Raw genomic sequence first — 3,675 nt, forward strand, 5'->3', positions numbered from 1 at the left:
GCAATGTGGATATCCTAACTGGGCCTTCCTGAAAGCAGAGAAGAAACCCAAACAGGATTCCAGTCAGCCAACAGGTGAAAAGGAGGAACCCAGACCCAGACCAGTGGTCATTCCATATGTTGAGGGAGTATCAGAGAAACTGAGACGTTTATTTTCTAAACATAATGTCCCAGTGGCTTTTAAACCCCAAAATACATTACGGCAAAGACTGGTTCATCCCAAAGATCCAGTCCCCCGGCACAAACAGAGTAATGTTGTGTATGCTGTTCAGTGTCAGGAGGGCTGTGATCAGTCTTACATCGGGGTAACTAAACAGCCACTGGCCAAAAGGATGGCCCAGCACAGAAGATCAACATCATCAGGCCAGGACTCTGCGGTCTACACTCATCTCCAGGCCAGCGGTCACTCTTTCAAGGATGAAGATGTGCACATCCTGGACAGAGAGGAACGATGGTTTAAGAGAGGAATAAAGGAGGCCATCTTTGTGAAAAGAAATCGTCCATCGTTAAACAGGGCTGGAGGCCTCCGGGTTCAACTGTCCCCCTCTTACAATGCTGTGATTGCTAGTATCACTCAGCCCTCTGTGAACAGTAAACAGCCATCAGTGTGCTAATGATCCATTGTTAGGCTGATGGTCCTTCTTGAGCATGTGATCAGCTGGTTTTGGTTGTCAGCAGCAAAACTGGTTGATCCACTCTGAGAAGGTGCTATTTAAGAGACTGAGCTGAATACAGCACCTCAGACTGAGGAAGTCTCTCGGATGAGAGACGAAACGTTTCTATATTTTTTTGCTTTGTTTTTTTTTTTTTTTGAATGTCCAGAGGACCAGATTGAACTTTTTTGGACAATGGAGAGAAGCTAAAACTGGAGGAATATCTCTCTCCTAGCATCTCTCATTAAACCACTGGAAGCAGCATTTTGGATCAGCTGAAGACTTTTAATTATGTTTGTGGACACCCAGATAGTAAACAATTACAATAGTCCAGCCTAGATGTGATAAATGCACGAACCAGTTTTTCTGCATCATTTTATGGACAAGATGTTTCTAATTTTAGTGATATTACACAGGTGAAGAAAAGCGGTTTTGGTAACATTTTTAATAACACCAAGGTTTTTAACTTTAGAACTGGAGGCCAAATTAATGTCATCCAGAGAAAGTGAAAGTCTGCAAAATTTTATTCTTATGATGCGCAGGTCCAAAACCATAACCTCTGTCTTGCTTGAGTTTAAAAGCAGAAAATGAAGGGTCATCCAAGTTTTTGTCTTTAAGACATGATTGTAACTTAAAAAAACTGATTGGATTCATCGGGTTTCATGGACAAATATAACTGAGTATCATCTGCGATGAAATAACAATGAAAATTCATCCCATGCTGTTTAATAACATTACCTAATGGAATCATACATAAAGTAAAGAGTACTGGTCCACGCACTGAACCCTGAGGAACTCCATGACTAACTTTGGTGTATGAAGAAGATTTATTAACTACATTTACAAACTGGAATCTATCAGATAGATATGATTTAAACCATTTTAGAGCCGTTCCTGTAATCCCAATATCATATTCAAGCCTCTGTAGTAAAATATTGTGATCAACTGTATCAAATGCAGCACTGAGGTCTAACAGGACCAGTAGAGACTCAAGTCCATTGTCTGAGGCCATGAGAATATCATTAGTGACTTTTACTAGTGCTGTTTCTGTGCTATGACGAGCTCTAAACCCTGACTGAAACTCTTCAGATTATTTCTTTGTAGATGTTCACACAACTGACCTGCAACTATTTTCTCTAGAATATTTTAGATGAAAGTTAGATTAGATATAGGTCTATAATTGGCCAGAATTTCTGAATCAAGGTCAGACTTCTTAAGTAAAGGTTTAATTACAGCTACCGTAAAGCTCTGTGGTACATAACCATTCATTAAAGACAAATTAAGCAGATCCAAAATGTGGACATTAATTAGGGGTGTAGTGGACTAGGCCTATGGCTACGGTTGAGGATAAGATCAGTCTGATACGGCTCACTTCGGACAGAGAGGTATTCACCTTCATCGAGCGTCTACCTGATGCAACGAGAAAGGATTACAACCTTCTGTGCGAAGCTTTGATCAGAGAGTACGACCCCTGCACGGGACCTGCTGGTTTCCCAGCCGCTGACAAGGTCAAGCAGGGAAAGAATGAACATCCAAAGATTTATTACAAAAGAATCTTCCAAGCTTATTTTGGTTACAGAAATGAAACCGGAATGGAGGAAGAAGAAAATTTTAAATTTGTTTTCAGCAAAAATCTCCACACTGATATTAAAACATCAGTGCAAATGATGGCATATTTCAGAGAAAAATCCATAAATGAGATTAAACAGTGTGCTGTGAATGTGTTTGAGGTACGTTCTCATGCTAAGACGCCCATAGAGGTGTTTCCTGGTATAAAGGTTAAACCCCACTCCCTAGAAATGGAAGGAAGGCGCGCAACGCCACCTCCTCCTAAAACAGGCGAGAAAAGGCAGTATTTTCAAACTAAAAAACCACGTAATGAAGGTGCACGCTGGGACAAAAAGGCTCCTCTTTCAGAGGATGAACGTGATTATCGTAAATGGGACATGCGTAGGACGCAAAGAAATGGGATCCAAGAGGACCCATATTATCAGGGGAAATCCGAAGAGGAACCCCCAAAAGACGTACCTAGCCGTCTCCCACCTCGGACGAAACGTCCCGAGGCGAAAAAATCACAAAAGTTCCAGAAAAAAGGCCCTACACCTCTGAGCTCGGAAGAGACAGAGGAAATACAAAGGTTTTTAGAAACTTTGATACACGCTGAAATGGGAACCCAACCAGGAGCACTATGTAGTGATGCGATCGCTACTAACTCTGAAGGCGCGAATGACAACATTACAGATGTCGGTGAAACACACCAAGACATTGCTGTTATTGCCTCCAACAACCCCTGATCGGACGAAGGGGGGATAAACTCACACACAAACGATGACGAGTCATCACAAACTGAAAACTCAGAACCTGACTTTCATGATATTGAACTAGGCATTCCAGTTCTGGGAGGACTCCCAGATAACCTGGTACCGAGTCAAGAAGCTGGGCCAGTACGTTTCACGAAACCATCACAGGCCATCGCTCTTTTCTCAACCAATGACGTCGACCAAGGGCCTCAAACCTATGGTGTCTTACCCATAGACAGGTCCGACGACTCAGAAAAGGATTCGTTGGAGCTCCCCAAGGAGCGAGAACCCTCATCAGTCTCATCACAGATTGAACAGGTGGTCGCCCAAGCCGACGCTCTGACATCTGATGAAGAAAGAGACAAACTTCGCCAAGTTCTTTTAAAATATGAAAAGTCATTTTCAACTGACCCAGACATCCTCCAACTTCAGAAGTTGGATGATTCTGCAATTAAATCGATGATACTGTATCTGACTGACCCAGACAAATACACTCCATCGAAAGTCAAACTGGATTCCGATCCAGGCCTAAAAGTCCTCTTTCAGCTGCGCAAACAGTTAAAACTACTCAAGGACAGCCTAACTTTAGCTCATGGAGCGACGTCCTCACCCGTGTTCGCGGTCTCCCATGACCGAAGGGGGGTGACGCCAGTTAGGATAATGCTACCAGACGCGATAACATGATCAAATCTGACATTCAGAGTGAGTGGCGCACCGAAACGT

The sequence above is a fragment of the Nematolebias whitei genome, chromosome 21, assembly GCF_014905685.2.
Source record: "Nematolebias whitei isolate Nwh7 chromosome 21, NemWhi1, whole genome shotgun sequence".
NCBI lineage: Eukaryota > Metazoa > Chordata > Actinopteri > Cyprinodontiformes > Rivulidae > Nematolebias > Nematolebias whitei.